The sequence below is a fragment of the Melanotaenia boesemani genome, chromosome 22 (genome assembly GCF_017639745.1).
Source record: "Melanotaenia boesemani isolate fMelBoe1 chromosome 22, fMelBoe1.pri, whole genome shotgun sequence".
NCBI classification, from domain to species: domain Eukaryota; kingdom Metazoa; phylum Chordata; class Actinopteri; order Atheriniformes; family Melanotaeniidae; genus Melanotaenia; species Melanotaenia boesemani.
The window spans coordinates 9770882-9792218 of NC_055703.1; the positions used below are offsets into that span (position 1 = coordinate 9770882).

At 38.7% G+C, this 21337-nt stretch overlaps 2 long non-coding RNA genes across 2 annotated transcripts; one reads left to right on the plus strand and one right to left on the minus strand.

Annotated features, from left to right (window-relative positions):
• Positions 1-2669: 2669 nt before the first annotated feature.
• LOC121633873 lies at positions 2670-11961 on the minus strand. Its single transcript, XR_006009133.1, has 3 exons — positions 11752-11961; positions 6295-6297; positions 2670-2680 (listed from the first exon to the last, which is right to left on the minus strand). It is a non-coding gene; the product is annotated as an uncharacterized LOC121633873 (long non-coding RNA).
• Positions 6192-10725, plus strand: LOC121633872. The gene is made up of 4 exons (XR_006009132.1): positions 6192-6616; positions 7078-7147; positions 8452-8527; positions 9192-10725. It is a non-coding gene; the product is annotated as an uncharacterized LOC121633872 (long non-coding RNA).
• Positions 11962-21337: the final 9376 nt, after the last annotated feature.

Below are 21337 nucleotides of genomic sequence, written 5' to 3' on the forward strand. Positions count from 1 at the left end.
AGCAGTAGACATATGACAACAACCTTCCTTCCTCCTCTGCCAAGCCCCTGAGATGCTGAGAAGGAAACAGCAGCATCAGCAGCAACATATAGAGACACGCTACACTCATTCATCTGCATGCTTGAAAAGCAGCTTCAAACAGACTGTAAAACTCTACTCCACTGTCTAAAAAGACAGGGAGAGAGATAAAGGAACAGAGTTTGACTTTTAGACAAAGCGAGAGAAGTCGAGGGAGTGAGAGAGTTTGAGTGATGAAATAAGACACAGACAGGGACACAGTCACTGGCCTCAGCTGGACTTATTGATGTTCAATTGACTTTGGAACAGCTGCAAGCCCATTCCTTCCTGTTAATTACACAGCACCGATTTACCGCACATGCTCATTGGCAGAGACAAGAGGGTGGATGCTTAGAGAACTGTCAAGCACTTTGTCCTGACTTCAGCTCCATCAACCTGTCTGATGATGACACTCAGCTATGTCTTCATAATAAGTATGCAGCCCTTTGTTCAATTAACTGTTCTGATTAATAGATATCTATATATAGAAATTAGCAATAAACAATAATAAACAAAAAAGAAAAGGTGCAAGGTCTAAAATGACTTCTAAGCTTAAATGCTAAGGGGGCTTTACAAATAAATGCACAATAACCTGAATATATTTTTCATGGAATAGTAAGAATACCTGTATATTCTAATGAAGTATATTAAAAAAAAGGGACATCTCAACAAAGTGTATGTGAAAAGGGAATTTCTCAGAGATTCAAATTTCAACTATATAAACAGCCCTGAAACTGTGTGTCGCACTGAATGATGAAATTTGAACCCAAAAGAAATTGCATGCATCTAGAGAAACGCGTCAAACATTCTGATTGGTTATATAAGAAGAGCATACAGCTAAAGCAAGTGCACACACACACACACACACACACACACTGTGTTTGCCTTTCCTGTAATCTGAGCTTCTGTTCTCTGAAGAGTGATGTAACTGAATGCCAGCTCTGAACCAAGCAGGAGACCCAGCCAGCCAGACACCGTGGAATGAGTTTGTGTCTGTGCATTCTTTATATCTCTTTACATCACTCGTATCAGCATCTACTAGTAATTGCTAAAGGTTTCCAGACAGAGAAGTTATTTTCTGTTGCAAAACTTTTTTTTTTGCCTTTACAGATTTTGCTGCCGTAAACTTGATCTTTTATTTCATCACGTCACCCTGCAGATACTTTTACAAGGTCACTAAGATGTGGCAGTGGACCAAGACTTCCATAACTCTTATAACACTAAATCTTTCACTGCTTTGTGGATCATAAATGCAAGTAGAGCCAAGTATACACTGTCTTAAGCTTCAAATTGGTCTGTGGTGGGTGTATAGAATATCTGAATAATGATCTGCCACAGTTTTTGGTCATCATTTCTCTTCTTCATTCCTTCCTGCTTCATGTAGTGAGTAGTCACACTAAACAAATGAAACACTGTACAGGGAACACCACAAACAGGAAAGTGAAGCTGCCTCAGTGAGGCAAATGCTCCTCCAAATGCTTTCCTTTGAATAAGCCATCAATTTTTTTTCCATCCTCCAAACTGGAATCCTTTGAAAGTGGACTATCAATGTAACTGACCTTAATGTAAAATAAAACTTAAAAGCAAAGTTAAACTTCCTTTACAAAGGTCAAAGAGTTTAATTGACAAAAATCAGGCCTATATGTGACTCACAGCTTATACTTTAATTGTATATTGTGTTGCACCATAGACATGTTGTGCAAAAGAAAGGGGCACACTCTTTTCATGGTGGTGAAATAGGTCAGGGGTTTCTTTACTTTGTAACACTGCACTTGATGCTACAGGGGTTGCCACACAAATATGTATGTCTGTGTGTGCAAATGTGGGTCTTTGCTTGTTTTCCTCTCCATGTGACCCATTTGCGGATCGACCACAGTGTTCCCCACTCTGGCAGGGTTTCCATGCCAACGCAGCCAGTGGCAAGACAAAAGATGAGGACTCACTTGGTCTAGATCAAAAAGAGATCAAAAATCTGTTTTCTTCGCTGTCTGCTATGTGCTGAAACTAACTGAACACCTACATGAAAAGAGGACAATGATTTCTGTCCTGTTCACTTACAGCCCATTTAAGCTAAAGTTCACAGAATCAATCAAAAACAAATATCGCTGCTGTTGGGCACAAACCTCCCATGTACAAAACTGTTATTTTTCAAGAAATGAATAAAACTGTATGGTTTTTGTATAATTGGACATAATGTCATCAAACATGGTATTGTGTTTTACATCATGTATCTTTGTTTAAATGTTTGTAAAACTACAGACAGACATAAAGGGTGACCAATAGTACTGATTTATGAAGAAAAAAAAAATCACAAATTTTAGAGATAGGAGGTTTTTGCCCGACAGCAACAATATGTTCCAGGTGAAACAAAACGATAATTCTAATTATATTTGAAGTGAAGAGCTTTTGTAATCCACTTAACTGTAAAACAAATGTTCATGGTTTTGTCAAGTTTGCTCTTACAGACTTTTGAATGGCAGGATCTGCATGTTTTTAACATTTAGGCTACAGATTAAATGTGTTTGAACAGTTTTCCATTACATTTATCTAAATAAAAGGTTTGAGAATTTTAACATTTTAACTGTTTAGCATTACTCTAAAAGGTAGCATACCTCTCCATCTTCTTAGATCTCAAACCTGACTGCCTGTGCACCAAAGAATTAATCATAGAATTTTGCTGCTGGTTTACAAGGCACTGAATGGTTCTGGTCCAAAATATATACATTTTGAGAGGGTTTGGTTATGAATGAATCAGTGACAAAGGGCAGCCCTGGCAGAGCCCCAACCCTTACCAGAAACAGACCCGACTTACTACTAGCAATGAAGACCAATCTCTCACACCAGTTGCACAGGGACTGAATGGCCCTCATCATAGGGTCTGGGGCCCCATACTCCCAGGATTCCCAGAGGGACACGTTCAAAATCCTTCAGATCCACAAAGCACATGTAGACTGGTTGGGCAAACTCTCATGCAACCTCCAAACTTTTCCTGAGTGTACAGCTGGTCCACATTTCCATGACCAAGAAAGAAACCACATTTCTCCACCTGAATCCAAGGTTCTACTATCCAACGAACCCTCTTCTCCAGAACCCTTAAAATATAAACATTATTTCTATAGTAGTCTTAAGACACCACGTTTAATTGTTCTATTTAAAGCTACTGAAGATGGAAAAGTAAAAGCCTGGCAAACATCTTTTCTAGCTTAGAAGATTTAGCAATATCTTAACAGTAAGCTGTGTGCAGTAAGCTTTACCATACCCTCTCCTAATTTAATGCTAAAGCACAGGTTTAGTGCTCTGTTGCTGATAAGGCAAGGCCTAACTTTGTCTCTCTATCCGTCTCTCTCTCTCTTTCTGTCTCTCTCTGTCATTTCACAAGTTTCTGGTACACTAAATAGACTGGTACACAAGTCATAGCTCGACTAACAACTTAGCGGCTTTGTTGCTATATTTAGTGAGTTTTCAGACCCCTCTAGCAACTCTATTTAAAAAAAAAGTGACTAGCAACAAATCTAGCTCCCATTCTGGCTTATAGTCAGATATTAATGTCTATCAATAATAAGCGTAGAGAAAAACATTTAAAAAGTTAAAATTACTGTAACATGTTTTAGACTCTTTCAAAGAACAGCTGGAGCTGTTAGTTAAAGTAATTGAAATGACTTTTTAACTTTAGGTCTGTTAATTTTGGCCAGAAATATTTTCTATTTATTTTGATACTGTTTTGCATAGAAATGCAATGAAATGTTTTTTTTATCAGACATTACTAAGCTTGAGTTTACAGTGTTAATGTCTGTGTCTATTATTTGATTAAGTTGTCCACTAAAAGCTATTTAAAGTGTGTGTGTGTATCCAATATATTTATGCATATTTTAAATAAATTAACTATCTAAGTAAACCACTGCTCAAAGTTTGTGCACCACAGTTTATAAAGTAACTAGTGTAGTTTCAGATGATATTTCATTTGAAATTAGGGATTAATTGGTAGTGAAAAAGACAGCAAATAGCAAACCATAACAAATCTTTGCTAATAAAAATACTAGGTAATAATTAAGATGTCCACAAATAGAATGATGGCTGAGCTGTTATTAGTAGATGAGCTCTCGGTTTAAAAGACAAAAAACTCCAGCTCTCTTCCTGAATGCAAAATGCATGATGTAACATTAGCTGCCTATAAAATGCCAATAAAAGCATCCATTTGCTATGTTTACACACTAATTTCTCAGTGTGTAATTTAAAGTCATTGTGATTCACAAACGCTTTACTGATGCACGTTTCATTTACATGCATTGATTGTTGGTATGCTTTTGAGTCTCCATTTTTCACATGGATGCATGCTGATGTCAGTTACAAAATGAGCGCTTGTTTCCTCTGACAGCGTATCTCGCTGGAAACTAATAGCCTCAGCTACTTTGGCGACATGGCAGTGTCATTCTTCTTTAGTGAAAGCTCGTTCACAAATTTGTGCATTTCAGCCAAGAAAACAAGCTCAGTCACCGCAATGATAAGTGCAGCTGAAGTAATGCTTTCATGTTAACAGTGGAGTGAGAATAACATTTGAAAAGTGGGGCTGTATTTAACGACCTGAATGAATGAGTAAAGAAATGCCACAGCAGCTGCTTTTAGTGATACTAAAAAACGAAGAGGAGAGTGATTGATGGGTGAAGGGAGCACAAAGAAAATGTGAGGATACTGATTTAATGAATGGCAGGGGTATGAGAAAGGAAATTAGTCAGAAATAGATAAAACAAGAAAGCATACACCAACAGGAATAAGGAGATGGAGAGTTGACAAGAAACAGAGGAGGGGGAGTATGGTGCTTGGAAAGACAGTCACGAGTCGGATTCAGAATTTCAAAGAGATGCAGTTCCTGATTAATTTGCCGACATTGAGACCTCAACCAACCAAAGCAAATTTGTGCAGCTCTAGGTGACCCTTGGGAAAGCAAATCAGAACTGTGTGAGTGTGCACGTGTTACTGTATGTCAGAGACCAAGGGAGACAAAAAAGAGGCAGAACGAATCCTTTTTTTGTTGCGAAATCCTCAATGGTGGTGCTGAGAATAAACAAGTGCAACTTTTACCTATGAAAAGACCACATGTGGGTATTCTGACACACACACACACACACACACACATCCCTGCATCCTCATCACCGGGGAAGATTAATGATCATGCTGTTGTCTCTTCTAGATAATGCTACATCATCAGCCAAGCATCCCTCCTAGCTGATAAATCATCTTAATGTAAGGAGATAGACTCTGACTGCTTTAACCACAGCTGTATTTTTTGACAATGATCCCTCATTTTAGCCCCTTTGAACTCTTCCTCCAAATGCTGTCATGTACACAGTACATCTACTCAGCTGAAGCCTTTAAATCTCCTTAAATGATACTAAGAGAATGGATTGTTTAAGAAAGCTGTAATTTTTCATGATTTACAAGAATACAATTGTGATAGTACTAGAGCAAAAATGATAATGAGTCTGAAGAAGGCAGTTCTGTCAGAAAATCTTGGCACCGCCACATTAAATATTTAAAGCTTTCAAATAATAAAACTGATGAAGTCATCAGAATATCAATTTTACTTGTAGTCGTTAATGCATTTTCAGTAGCACCCACCTGCTTTGAGTGTATAGATATATCTGACAAGAAAATAATGAGATCATTCAAATCGCATCTGCATATGAGCTGAGGATGCTTATTTCCATGTTGCATTTGCCACTTAAATTCTTTCATTGAGCTGATAAGAGTTTGAGGGTGTGGAGTGAGGAATACTCTTCTGCATATTGGATTAATGGAGAAAGAAATCCCCTGTGGCACTTCTCTGATATATGCATACACCGGCTCTCAGCACTCTGCAAGGATATAAACAAAAACAGCTCAAAGCAAGCTTTCTGCCCATAACACATACATATATGCATGGATGTGATGAATGCATTCACACATGCAAATGCAGTGACAGCATACGCTCGCATATGCCCTGACATATAAACATGCATATATATTTGCTTGCATGTTTCGTGCATATACAAAAAGCATTGTTATTGGAAAGAACATGTACCCACACATCCATACTTATCCTTTGTTTTGTGAGTGTTTCTTTCAGACATGTTTTTTTCTATTTTTTGCAGGGTGAATCACCAACCTGACAGCTGTCCTCGGGGTTTCCATCCGGATGACTCATCCCTCATCAAACGGTGGCCTGTCGGAAAATCAACACTCTCCCATTCACACATTCACTCCCTCTGCCATTAATGCAAACCTTTTCAATAGGCATGCAAGAAGAAACATGCAGAGCCAAAAAGACATATATACAGGGTTTCCTTTTACTGTACTCTATTAGGGATGCCTTTATGCATGGTGCACTGATGAGGAGGGAAGCCCCTGGCAGATACATTTAACTGTTTATATGTGTGTGTATCTTGGTGTATCAGGAAAATGATCACGTGCTCTATGTGATGAGTCATACACAGGCTGGATTGCAAGGGAGCGGCTGGCTGACTGGTTAGAAGCAGTAAGGCAGGAAACTCATCAGCTATGCACCGCTGAGCCCAAGACTCTGGTGAGATTCATACAAGCCTCTCTGACTTTCTTGTTAACTGATGTTTGATTTGCAGTGGGCTGCAAATAGCTGCCTATTACATGTTACATGCTGTTCTGTTATGGGATCAGCCCCACACTTTGCAATCAGTGACTTTAACAGCCAGTTTCACACATCATTAATTCATTTAATGCTTTGGAAGGTGGATACAGATGGTTTGGAAAAGAGGGCAAAGCAAAATATTGTACATGTATGCCAATGCAGAAACCCCTCTTCACTTTGGCTGGGTCATGGCAAATTTCATTTGAGTGTTCCTTGTTTAATGTGTTATGCAACTAATTTCCACTGTTACAAAAATACTCAGTTTACTTCTTAAATTACTAACTTTAAGAAGTTTTAAGAAGGCTTTGCAACAGCAATGCATGAAGGCACAGTTTCTGATCTTTCTTACAAATAAAAATAAAGATTTTTTTTAATTTAAGATGCACAAGTAATTTGGATCACAACACTGGTGGAGGAGACGCCCTTCCCTTTGTGTCCACAACGCAGAAGGTAATGATGATCATAGTTTATAGTTTGTTTTTATGCTCAAAGTCTGTACTCTCCCAGCCACCACCACCGGCAACCACAGTGACAAAAATACCCATAGGAATACAACAGCTTCTAAAATCAGCCTTAAAAATGAAACGCAATGCAGTGAAATTAAAGCTGCCATCTGGATAGGATGTTGTTTTTAGTGTTTCAATCAGTAGTGTAAATACAAACAGAGAAAGTATGTTCACAATCTCTATTTCAAAGAAAGAGTCATTATGTAATTCTGAGTTCTACAGAATTGCACATCAGTTCTTCCTTGTTGAAGAGTACAGGTCTTAATCTTGAGAATGTGAGATATACAGAGAAACAATGAGCATACAGCCTCCTGTGGTGCTACTGTGCTGCTGACCACCTTCTCAGACAAACAACCCTTCAGTCTCACAAACTGTGGCAAGTCTGTCAGGTAGTCAATAATTCAGACGATTGCGGAGGCATCCACTTGTATTTTCTGAAGCTTCTCATACAAGAATAAATGCACTTAAATGCAAAGAAAGGGATCCTTGCAGAGCTGTCTGGTATAATCCAGATGAAAGTAGATTTGCTGAAGCAAGTAAATGATAGCATCTTTAACTCCAATCCCAGAACAGTAATTAAACTTCAGCCATCCCTGAAAGGTGCTTACGTAGGTTGGCCGGTATCAGTCTCTCTACAACTTTCATGATTTGGAATCTGAGGGCAACACCCACATTAACAATCAGATAACATTTTTATACCCAATATTATACCAGCTTGAAACATCACAATGGTAAAGCAAACAACATGCAGCAGCAATCTTTTTGTTTAAGAAAACCAGGATTTAATTGTAAGACAATGCAGTTTATGTCCATTGGTCAGGAGTTTAATGTTATATCAAGTTCCAAACCTGCATATTGTTTAGAAAAAGGTGCTGAGAGTCATTCAGTTTGAAAGTGCATGATTCATATCTGCAAAAGCAGCATAATGGAGGGAGGATGGTGCAGTAAGAATTAAACACCATCTCCATGAAAACAAGATTCACATCAAATGTTTGAAATGTGTTTTTATCCTTCACCCATATATCCATATGTGGAATGTAATAAGCCATATGTAGTTAATGTCAGTACAAAGAGGAGAGGAGAGGAAGGAGAAGGAGAGGGGGTGGAGTGTGGTGTGTGTCCATCCGAGTTAGGAAAAGATTGAAGAGATAAGCAGCCAGATCAAGCTGGCAGGATAGATAAATGACCATGAGACAAGTGTATGTGTGTGAGCATTTAAGTGTATGTGCATGTGTGTGTGTGTACCAGGCAAGCACATGAAGAGCTGCCAGAAGAGAGACTTTGATGAAACAGCTGTAGGCAGTGGCTGAAGAACGATGCAACAGTAGGTCACGCCTCTCTTTGTTCTACCTTGCACCTCGGGGTGTGCTTGTATGTATGCCATGTTGTGTGCCTTATAGCTGAAATTAAAATCACCTGCTGCGACTATAAAAATCTTTAGAAAATTTATCTTGCACCTTGTGACATCACATTGCAGATCATTGGCTGTTCTCCTTACAAAAGTTCTCCTCAACATCAGTCATCTCCAGGCCCTGCCCTGGTGCTGAGGATGCTGCTCTGGCTTTACATACGGCCTCAGATTTTGACATCTGGTGGCCTAGATAAGCAGGAAGCAGAGTGAGCAGATCAGCTGATCAGTGAGGCTAAAGTGAGATTAAAGCACATAATCTACCTGATATGTAATGAGGGGGAACAGTCCAGATCGCAGAGGCTGACAGATAGTGAAATAAGCTTTCATATATGAGGACTACACAGTGTGGAGCACATCTGTCATGATTACAAAAAACCATAAAAGCAAGACTGAAAACATTCATGTGTAATCTATCTGATCAAAAGAAAACAGGCAACCCTTTTGTGCATGTTTTGCTAAGTATAAATTTAGAGTATGCACGTGTACATATGTATTAAGGTTTCTGTTAGTATTTTCAGTCTATATACTGTATAGTGTGTGTGTGCCCATTCACAGGTTTCTTTTTCCCCCATTCTAGATGCAAAAGATGATGGGTATGAGTCATAGCCTTGTGGTATAGAGTATCAGTGATCTGAGTGTCCCCCGATGAAGAGGAAACGTGAAGAGGCAGACACGGAAACAGACTGTGACAATGCAGCTTGGTATCCATGACAACCAGGCTCTGCTAGTGTGCCCAGGAACATAACGTTTTGCTCTAATGGGGCAAACTGGATCATTTTGTCCATTTACCTGTGTACCGAGCAGTATTTTTCCCATCTTCGTGTTTTTTATCAGTCGTGCACACAGTGAAATTCAGAAATGAGAAAGGTTTGGGGGGGAGAGGAGGCGAGGTTATGACTGCAGCTTGTGTATTTACTTTGTGCAGTGCTGAGAGGGTAAATTGCTTCTTTGTGCTCTGATGTGAGACTCGCTAGACAAATGTGGAAAAGATTGCCTTCTCTAACTTACTGATTTGCACTGCAGTGGTAAAGTCAAGGTGACCGCACCCCCACAACCCCCATATTACTTCTGCCACTCACCCACACATGTGCACAATATTAAAAAAATCGGTGTATTCAACTAAAACTGGCATCTGACTTCACTAGTCTCCAGGTGTAATTTAACATGATGAACCAAAGAGAAGTATAGGATGGACATGAATGCAAATCTCTTATGATTCATAAAATCTCTACAGCTTCAAGGCAGCTATCAGCTCAGTGTTGGCAGTTAATCTATTAAGCTCTGAAAGCACCAGAGTATCAGTGCTGTTAGAAATTTGGGACAGCATGCACTCATCTGTATGACTGGCACTGGGCACACACAGTATACATGCAGATGGCTTCTTACCAGAGACCAAGCACCCTCTTTTATCTTCAATTTCTCTCAAACATCCTTCAAATATTATCTATGCAACTGCTGTGTAAAAATGATGTTGATGCATCACTAGCTGTCATTTACATGAAGCGGCCTTAAATAGCTGTTAAATAACTAATCAAGCTCCCCCTACTAAAATTTGAAGTGCAAACCCTAATTGCATTCTACTATTAGTTATTTAAAATGACTGACAGTTTACTTAAGACGAACAGACTCACCCTAGGGTGCGCATTAATCAAACTTGATTGATGTTTACTGCTACTATTAAAGGTTGTTTACATCACTAATATGTAGTACGGATCATCAAATGAATCTTTTTTGTCATCTTATTAATTCTTTAATTACAGTTGAATGAAACGTGTTTTCTTTTGCCTGAGCCACAAACATATGGTTCTTTTAGACAAAGGAGAACATTAACTTTACAAATGATAACCTTTATTTTGAGAAGTTCTACTTCTGTGAACACTGCAACCGTTGCATGCTGTCTTTTGCAAATCTGGAGAAGCTTTTGCCAGATGTAAGAACATAAATCTACAGATGTAATCTTGATGACTTCTGAGTAATCCAGCCCTTCATTAAAAGCTGATGGTTGTTGAGTTTGTTTATTAAAGAATTAACAAAAACTAAGCTAGACTCATGCACCATGCCTGGGACCAGAAGTTAAGAAAATTAGTGAAGGTTTTTATTCTGTTCCATGAATTAAGACATTTATCCAGACAGCTATCTATCTACCTACTGCTTATACAGTCAGAGGGACAGCAGTCAGTAGTGCTACAAAGACCCCTTTCTCCCTGGTTTCTCTGCTGAAACACATAATATCCTGGATCTGCCCCAATACCTGTTTTCGATTGACATACCAGAAATGCCTCAGCTGGAAACTGTCCAGGTGGCATCCCAGACATATGCCTGAACCACCTTATCTGGCCTCCTTTCAGTGTGGAGGAGCAGCAACTCTACTCTACAAAGCCTCATAAACGATGGGTCTCCTTACCATATCTTTAAGGTTGAACTCAGACATCCTTTTAAAGAAAGTTCACTTATATCCACAGACTCATTCCATAATCGTTACCCATATTTTCTGAACAAAGGTGAGAGTCATTATGTACAATAAGCAGTAAATCAACAACTTTATTTTATATTTTATGGCTCAGTTCTGACTGAACGTCCCAACAAATGTGGCACTGATCTGCTATTCAAGTTAAATATTAATGGCTGCCACTACAGCTGTTCAACAGTGAGTGGCGAGTAGTGTAATGCCATGCCAATTTTATTTATGAAGTACAACAACCACCGCTGAACAAAGTGCTGCACACAAGTAAAATCAAGACCAAAAAACCAAACAAACATAAAAAATAAAAACAAATAAAAACATCAAACATAACAACAGCTAAAAACCCACACACTAAAACCATCCATCAATCCATCCATTTCTATACCCCTTAGTCCAATTCAGGGTCGCAGGGAAGCGGGAGCATATCCCAGCAATTAGCAGGCGAGAGGCAGGTACTACCCTTGAAAAGTCACCAGTTCACTAAAACCAATTAAAACAACTAAAAACAAGATGAAATAAAAAAAACTAAGTTTCGCTGAGGCTGAAAGTCAAAGAATAAAATTGGGTTTTAAGTTGAGTTTTAAAGTAGACAGTGAAGGGCGTCTCTAATGTGCAAAGGGAGATTATTCCACAGTTGTAGAGCAACAATGGAGAAGGCCCTGAACCCTGTTACATCTGAGAGTCTCTGCCTCTCTGATGCTCATTTTATACCCACTTATGTTACTGAGCTGTTGTAAATTAACCTAATTGGTTGTGGTATAATCATCCAATTGTTTTAGATTTGTGCCTATTCCTTTTTAGTCTTTCGTTGCTCCACTTCCAACTTTTTGGAGATATGCTGCTGCCATCAAATTCAAAATGAGCAAATATTTTCCATCACACTGTAAAAGTCTCAGTTTCAACATCTGTTATGTTGTTTCCGTTCTATTGGTGATAAAATCTGGGTTTATGAGATTTCCAAATCATTGCATTCTGTATTACATCTTATGCAGCATCACAACCTTTTTTTGGGAATTGGGGATGTAATACTATCCAAGCAATGTTGCCTTGAGGCAACCAGAAAATAATAACTGCTTTGTAATAAAATAACTCATTTCATTCTAAAGTGACTTTTACATTAACCAGACATTTAATTTGGAACAAGTGGAGACTTTTAAGTTGACTTTCCATAAAAATGAGTCAGAGTGATTTAGAACTAAACAATTTGTGTAAATCTGATTTAAGAGCGTTAGATCAAACAACTAAGGGGTATAAAGAAAATTAGTTAGGTGAACTAATGGGTTTGAGTAAAGTCTAATGGTTGCCTATGTTGATAAAACTTGACATGTTTAGTTTCTACATTTGCAAAAACTACAGTGGTTTAAAGCAACGAGTTTCCAAGCAAATTTCTAGTAAACTCAACAAATCAGGGATTAGAGTGTGGAACATATGTCTCACTAAGTCCCATGGGTGGAAACGTAGCCGCTCCATCCATTCTCCTTGTTTTCTCCTTAAGAGAACTTTGTGGTTTATTAAACGATAGACTTGACAATGACATCTGCTCTGATGTGGAACTGTTAATATGACGTTTATTTTCTTTCACGGCACTTGTAGGGTCTGCACTCCACAGGACAGAATTATGAGGTATATATTTAAAGTTATGAACAGCAGAGTTACACCATATGTGACCTTTTCAGTTGGAGGACTCGTTGCACCCAGAATATGTTTGTGCCACATTTTTTTATATTGTTGACATGAAAGATTTGAGATCTCACTCTTGGAAACTGGGATTTAAAACCCATGATTTAGGAAAATCAAAGCAAGACAACAGCACTGAGAAATATCTGCATGTCACTCAATGAACCATGAACTTAATGGAAAAAAAAACAAAAATACAGGAAGATGTTGGTTGCGATTAATTATCTCTTCCAGGAACTTACTGCTGAACGACTGTCATACAAATAAACAGAAACTAGTTATAACCTGTTAGACACGTGTCTTTTTTAAAAAAAAGGGGGTCAGCCTGAGAAAACATTTGCACAAAAATTAACAATTCACAGTTTGTTATTAACAAGCTAAGACATGCAAAACCACCAGTATGGTCTTCTCTGTGTGCATCGCTTCTGTCCTGCAGTTCACTTCCAAAACCCGCAGGTCTAATGTTGGGGGATGATCTCACCAACATGCCCACAATGAACTCTGGATCATTCAATTACAGTGCAACACAATGAATCATTCTCTCTCCTCTGACAATCTCCTCCACACTCAGCTCATCTGACACCGCCGAACCCCAGAAGATGGCCCTGTTATCTTCATAATATGGATAAACTGTTACAGTTGTCTCAGATGGAAAGCCATTTTGATGGCAGCAGATCAAATGAGGGCTCATTATGGAAAAAGTGACAAATCAGTGTCTGCAAGCGAGGCTTACTGTAAGAGTATAAAAAGGCTCCAGTCCTGTTGATGCCGGAGCCCCTGCAAAATTCCTACCCAGCCTGGAAGGAATTGAAATTAGTGAAGTGGAGCTTTGGGTCCATGACCTTGCTCAGCTGACAAAAAGAGATGCTATCTGTAAACATTTCACTTTCAGTATGTGTGTGTGTGAGTGAGGAATAACTTCTATCTTGTCCTTCCAGTCTCTGTCTCTATCGCTCTCACACATTCACATACTTGTCTTGTTCCACAGTAAATGTGTCAGTCATGGGTCTCATTGCTGAAACAGCCTGTCAAATCCCATCCCTACCCCCATGCTCTTTTTCCTCTCTTCTCTCCACTCCATTTTTGGACATTTTTGAGAGGATGCTGAGGGAGCAGGATTCACACTGAAAGAAAATGGTGTTTCTTAAAATAAAGCTGTGTTTCTTGGAATTATCAAGATTTGATGGTGGTCCACAGAGATTTATCAGCTCTCAAGATCTTACTTCAAGGGCTTGACTATTCAGTTACAGTATATAACTTCATGTTCCCACCAAGCGCAAGTTAGTATCATTTGTAATGAAGCCATTTTTTTACTCAAGGTTAAAAGAATTACAAAATGAATATATGAAATGAGAGGGAACCAAAAAATAATTAAGATTAAAAACAGTTTTTGTCTTTTTGAGAGAGTCTACATATTCAGGGTCGAGCCAGCTGGCTCTGTGGATGATTTCAATTCACATAGGTATTTCCATATCTGTGGTCTCCTTTATTTCTGGGAGACAACCCAAAGAAAATGGACAAATCCAACATGGAGAGCACAGACCTTTGGGAGACAACCTTGAAGTTAATTTGACACTGTATATTTGACAACCGGTTACATATTTGAAAAACAATCTGTCTTGAGCAGTTGTGTCAACAAGCTGAAACCAAGCAGCAGGGTGCAGCTTTTCCTGAGTATTTCTGGTTTATTTTATTGGGAGAGTCTCTCTTCTTCCTCATGAAAGCATCAATCTGAGGCGGGAATCCTTTTCAAAGCTCCTGCCTCTACAAGTGCGGGGAATTGATTCAGCTCTAACTCAGATATATCAGCAGGGTATTCAGCATGCTGTGGAGTGCTTGTATGAAAGTGTTCATAGAGATTAAAAACCCATATTTGGCTGCAAAATTCCTTTTTGCTTTGTAGAATGGCCACCTTACATTTCCCTTTTTTCTTCTCTAATTTACATTTAGCAGATTTTAATAGCCTTTTTAAGTTAAAAAAAAAAAAAAAAAAAGTGTTATCCTTTGGCCAGATCTGATAAAATCAGTCTATTATCTTGGTTTTACTGCTATACAATTCTCCTTCTGTAAATAAACATTAAATAAATAACACTAGAAAATGGTTGGTGTTGTCTTTCACTACAAGTCAGACTATGGAACAATATTACAGGTATGTGAGAGAAACCTGGCACTCCAGTAAATACACATTTTCCTTTAGTTAAAGGTTAAAACAATATCTCAAGGCCTTGAAATGTCAGTGATGTCTTTTAAACCAAGAATTAAACCTGTTGCTAGCATCTAGCTTGAGGAATTTTTGCCTTGCATGTCTTAATTGAGATCTGTATGTAGATTGAGCTATCTTGAAAAGATAAAACTGGAGTCCTTAATAAACTTGAAACAGAAGCTCAATGCTAATGGGGGCTGGGAGTGTTACAGAGAAATCCACTCCAAATCGAAATGGCTCATTAAATGAGATATTTTCATTTCCAAGCACCCTCAAAGTGCAAAGGTTGTGTTTTTTCTGAGTTTTTTTCTTCTTCTTCTTCTTCTTCTTCTTCTTTTTAGGTGGTAGTTACATCAAACACATAAATGCTGCATATACATCCAAACACACAAAAAAACTATGTAGCTGGGAGGTTTTGTTCTAAAAACCAGAGATTTTGTGATCATGAAATCAAAACCAAAAACTTTTCAGTTAGTAAAACTAAAAGCATGGTAACGTAAGATCAGAACTTAAATCTCATACTTGATGATCGTGTGTTTAACTCCAACAAATCCCACCTCATAAACCTAAAAAAATTACTTTTTCATGTATTAAAGCTGATAATCTCTAATCCCATATTCCTCAACCTGTTTGTCTTTGTGTCCATAAGTACACACGCACAATAAAGACAGATAAAAATGAATATCCCAAGACACAAACCATAACAGTTTGTGGCAGTTTTATAAATTTCTTTAAAATCATGTTGCCCAGTGGAAAAAATTGCTTTGCTGAATTGAATTAGTATTGAGGGGGAATGCTCATAGTTCCATGTGGGTCAATCATTTGACCAAGTTATTAGAGACTGTGTTTTGTTTAAAGCAATGTTTGATTAAATGACATTGTTTAGCACAATACCCATTGCTTTTTAAAGTAGTGTGAATGAAGACACTGAAATATTTTCAAATAACTTCACATCTTGAAGACAGAGGATAAAAGTGTATTAAAGAATTGGGTGAATCAAGTAAAACTCAGCTTTAGAGCTCCAAATCACAGCTATCTGGTATCAATCAGACTTAAAACACACAAAAAAACAACCTTTGTAACTCAAATAAAAAGGATAAAAACATCTTAATTTATGGACAATGAAGCTGTTATCCTGTAAAAAAAAAACTGGACCACAAGTTTACGATTGATGCATGCACAAGAGAGACTGAGGATCAAGGTTTGTAACTGGGAAAGACTTTGTTCTCTTCTGTTAACCCATGGATGTGAAATGGTGACTGGTTGAACTAGCATTCTTTCAGTCAGCCAAGGCCTCTATTATTACACAAGTGCTGGGCGCCTGCCATGTTGCACAACTCAGGGAAAAGGTAAACCCACAGGAACAGCCACAACCTGGCTGGGACCAGTACAGTCCATTGACTGTGACTTCATGGGAGAAGTTGAGGATCACTCATTTTTATTGTCACTGAACCAACAGAAACAAGACTGATATTGTGTTTAGTCACAAAAACTTTTGATTTTGAGAACTATGACAACTTTTTTCCTTCCTGAACGTTGCATACCGGATAGCTTGTTGACCTCTAATGAGAGAGCTTCTGTGTTTGTGTGTGTGTGTGTGTGTGTGTGCAGTCAATTGCAAAGCACACAGAACCGCCTATACTGATCCCACCATGTGTTTCCTGTATGGGAATGCTTAGAGTAATGTATGCTTACTGTACTTGAGTATACTTGAGTGAGCACAAGCAAGACAAAAAGGAAGGGAGAGGGAAAGAGAGGGAGTTAGCGAAGGCATATTCAAGGGGATCAAACCTAAACCACAGGATATTTCTGACCTTGAGGGCGAGTGGGTAAAGCAAGGAGGGGGCAGGAAAGAGGGGAGGAAAAGAAATAGAGAGGAGAGCAGAAGTGAAGAAACAAAGAGACGGAGAGAAAGAGAAGTCTTTGGAGGGCAGCTGGAAAACCTCCAGAATCCTCTAGTCAAACCAACCATAAAATTCCACAAAACCAGTATGAGGACTGACGAGGGTGCTTTCTGCCCACAGTGGATGTGTGTGTGTGTGACTGCGGTTTGCACAAATTTACTTCTGCGTGTATATGTGTGTACCACATGTGATTAAAGGGTCTGTGCAGAGGAGGCCAAGAGGCAGACAAGTGATGCAATCCACGGAAGCGAAGGAGAGGACATGAGGGCGGCAGGAAGGAAGGGAGGGAGGAGAGGAAGGAGGAATTGTTGCTTCTGGGGATCCAGCTCTCCAGGAATGTGCTGACGGTCATGTCCCACAGTCAGGGAGAGTTTTGCATTCTGAGAAACTCTGCAGAGGTGACACCTGTTTTAGCGTACTGCAGATTGCAAATGGATGATGAAACCTGACATTATAAAGGCATAGGCTCTGTGAGTCATTGCAGCTCATTTTCAGCGACACAACAATCACTTTTCCTGTGCAAACTGGTTTCTCACACTGCAGGCTGGAGGCCTGAATCCACCCTCACACAGCAGCAGTGAATTTCTATTTCAGTACGAGCTACACAATGTTCAACCCACACAAGCTCAGTGGGTAAGGTGCTTGGTAAGCTTGGACAAATAGTCTATTTACAAGCATCGTGAGAGTGGGCAGCTGTCCTTGAGCTGGTTTGTCTGCCGTCTGAAGTGCTAAGTGCTGTATACAGTTACAATAGATAGAACATTCACAAGGACAAGTGAAGGTGGAGGGAGGGGAGAGGGAGGTGAAGGAGGGAGGGAGAGAGGGAGAGAGCACTGGGAATAGAGATGGTGAGTCAGAGGCCATTTGGAAAGTAATTTCATCTCTGAATGCTGTATATCTTTTCATCAATGAAAGGAAAGTATTTTCCAAACCAGGCAGGCACAAGAACAAAAACTGAAATGGAGCCTTTTCAAAGGGTTGAGGACAGACACCATTCATAGGTCATTTTTCCACTATATTTATCTCATGTAGGTGCGATTGTTTGCTATGCCACATTCTGCACTGAGAAGTGTAACAAATTAAACTACAACAGTGGGCAGCCATGCCAGTAGCTCATAGAGGTTTACAGCTAAATGCTAGCAGTGACATGCTAATATTCAGCTCATGTCAAGATCATTATGTTTGTATAGCTTAATGTTATCACATCAGGCTGTATATTAAAGTTGAAGGTAGCCATCATGTATAAAAAGTAAAGCCTTTATCTTTACTTTTTAAAGTACAGTATGTTGCTGTTGTCTGCTGGAAAGTGCTGGCTCCAAAACATTTCTGGATCCAGCACACTCTCATTTAAAAGCTTCACCTTCTTTCATGCTATGAAGGAAGAAACTTTCCCACAAGCAGTTGTAACATCATTAGTTAATGAATAATTATAAGTATGCGTTAGACCAGTGCATTTATTTATTTATTTTTAACAGCAGGGGGTTAAAATATTTTTGGCTATTGACTCTGTTCACAGCAGTACATTTTTAAGTTTCTGTGTGGTTCTTTCTTCCTGCTGGCTGCAGTCTGTCCGCTGTCATTTTTATTAATAAACTCTCAGCTCATAATGTCTTAAGTTACAATGAGATTTTATTAATAGAAGTGGACTGAAAGTCCCATACAATAACAATTAAACCTGTGGAGGTGGTTTGCTTTGAGTTTTGGTGTAGTTTTTTCTTAACCGCTTATGGACAACTGCATTTAATGAAAAGTGATGAGATGGTGAAATATTAGTCCCTGTACCACCTTATCATTACCAATCTGGCAATCTCAAAACCATTAGCCTGCACTTGCTTATACTACTTGCACAATAGCAGACCCCAAACATCCATGTGTGTAAAAGATTTGCTCTGTAATATACAACAAAGGGCTGAAGTTCTAGCAAATATACCAGTAGTAAGCTAAAAATGTTAGAGATTGCAGGAAAGTTTATATCAAAAGCAGTATTAGACCGCTCTGTAAAGTTGAATAAGAACATCCTAGATCCAGATTTGGATGCAGATAACATAATTATATGTTATTCACTTCAAAACAGAACCATGGCCCAATGCGGTTACATTTTCATGCAAAGCCATCCGTATTTTCTTGAATAATTTTCCTGATAAATAAACTAACAAACCTCACCATCCACATAAACACCTTGACAGAAGTTATTTAACAATAACAGGACAAAGTTACTGTTGCTAAGCTAACTTGTTAGTGGTAGCTTTTACTACTACTACTACTACTACTAATACTACTACTAATAATAATAAGAAGAAGAAGAAGAAGAAGGAGAAGGAGAATGATAAGAATAAGAATAATAATCATCATTTTTACTTTATTACTTCCTATAGGGAAATTAGGCTCTGTATTTTATCCATCAGCAGTAGATTTACTAGCGAGCAGTGGGCTGGCACATTTTGGCACCCAGAGAGCCTTTGGGGGGTTAAGGGCTTTGCTCACAGTGCCTCTGTTGTCAGGTTGGTGCCTGAGGGAGTTAGGCACCTATAACACCATTTCACAGCATAACCTCTTGATTTAAAAGTTGCATACTGTCAATTATTTGAGTATATCTATGTAAAGGCTTCCCATTCTTACTCTTACATCTGTTTTTGTCTCCTTATCTCAATAGGTCCTGATGCAACACTATGCTGTGGCCAACCAGTTCCCATTTTTAGAAAGTTGGTAGCTTATTGTTTACATAGTTGGTACAGCAGACTAAAGAATCAGGGTAGATTTTTTTAAAAGTGAACTTCGAGCAATAAAAAGCAAAAGGAGAGTGATGAATAGTTTTTCTCCCCAGTCTCTGTGGAACTTAATTGAGCTCTGTCTCTATACTCTCTCTGGAGCCATGGTGCTAGCATGAGGAGCCTTCTGCAATTTTTGTGAATCATTGGTTTCCTTATATTACACTGAGGTTTTAGGGTTTCCAGCAATACTGTGGACTAGCTAAATGTGGTGTGGCATCCAGCCAGTTTAAAGGAAAAGAGAAGGGGAAGGAGTGAGGGTGTTAAGTTAGAGTGTCAGGATAGACTACCAGAGACAAGCCTGGTATGCTGTGTGTATTCTGGCAAAGCACCCTTGGCCTTGACAGGACTGCACAAATATGTACTGTACAAAATTTGAGTCCTAATTTCTTCCATATATAAAGCAGCAAAAACTTCTCTGTTTCTAAAACCAATAAATTTAAACTTGTATCAAAATATGAACCTGCTATGGGTCAAAAAACAAAGTCATGATGACTTTAATGCACAAGTCAAAAAGCATTAATTATGTTTTCAGCTAACAGAGTTCACTGAGTAGAGCGGAAGGGAAAAACACCACAGAATACTGAGTTGGACTGGTGTGTGATGGTCTGGCATGTGCTGTGTGGTGATTTGGGCAAGCACAAAGAGAATGCTGCGGTTTTTCTTGGACCACCACTGTGCAAACTTCCATGTAATGTTCTAGTGTTTACCACCAATGGTTGAGTTCATCTGCTGAGATTATGAGTCAGTCCTGTTCAGGAGCTGCAGAGAGGTACTGTAAGGATACCGACTGAATGACTTACCCTCACTACATCCAAATTAAAATGTTTGTACAATCCAGCACACAAACTGAACCCAGACAAACCCATCAGCATCAAGCCAGAGAATTTTACTGTTTTTTTCTTCTCCTTCTTTTTATTTAGCAGTGTGTCTTCTCTAGCCTTAAATTAAAATCATCTTTGGCTTTGAGATTTTTGTTTGTTTTTTCTCACACTGCACATTTTGTCATGCGGTTTGTGTGCTGTGGAATGTCAGCACTGATATTTTCGTGTGTGGAGGAGTCTACCATAGCAGTGCAAACACGACCCAAAGTAGGCCGAATGTTTTGTTTGCTGAGCCCATCACCTTTTCAGCAAGCATTTCAACGTCATCTTCGCCACTGACAAACTGATGATGAATCTGTGGGAATTTTATTTGTTGTTGTAAGGGCTGGTCATACAGCTGGCTAATAAGCCTGCAGTGCACTCACAACATCTGAAACTCTGTCTTTTGAGAAACATGAAATGCCATGGAGCCAGATGAAAAGCCAACCAATATCAGTGTTGAAAGTACAAAAAAAATCCTTCTAAAATGACTATCTTTTGTTCAAGCAATATGTTTATTCCTTTGACTACACATGTTAACCATTGATGACATGACTCTGTTTCTCTACTTTCATTCTGACACTGTATCCTGTCATAATATCACAAACTACAAATCCTAAACTGAGATTGTTTTATTATTTACCTCTGACAGTAACAAGCTTTTATTGAATCCTCTGTTGTTACATTATACTGCAGAATAAAAAATAAAATCTGACCTAGCTGGTCATAACCACTAGGACTGCTTATTATGAAGTTATTCTTTTATGATTGAGCAAAGCAGTTTCTATGAAGAAAAAACATCTCTATGACTAATCTTTCCTTCAGCAAAAAGTCAGAGAATGTC